This window comes from Gekko japonicus, unplaced genomic scaffold (assembly GCF_001447785.1).
Source record: "Gekko japonicus isolate JY-2015 unplaced genomic scaffold, Gekko_japonicus_V1.1 scaffold692, whole genome shotgun sequence".
Taxonomy (NCBI): Eukaryota; Metazoa; Chordata; class Lepidosauria; order Squamata; family Gekkonidae; genus Gekko; species Gekko japonicus.
The window spans coordinates 575,560-575,863 of record NW_015169194.1 but is presented as its reverse complement, the minus strand read 5'-3'; positions in this window follow the sequence as shown (position 1 = coordinate 575,863).

The window sequence follows — 304 nt, the reverse complement described above, 5'->3', positions numbered from 1 at the left end:
AAGCGAAGAAGCTAACGATCACTTCCAGTTCCAGCTCCCGCCTCTCTGGCTCGGCTGTCAATCACCAAGAGAGTGAGATGCTTCGCCCTCTGCTGGATCAGATGCAGAAAATCAGCCAAACTTTAACAAGCATGGAAAGTGTTCTCAGCAGTCAACAGATGCAGTTAACTGATACAGCTAAGAAAATGGAGGAGATTGCAAAGAAATGTCTGGTTTCAACCGAAGATATGCAGAAAATCAAGAAGAAGGTCAGCAAAATGGAAAAAAGCAAGAAATGCAAGAAAATAAACTATTGATGTTGCAA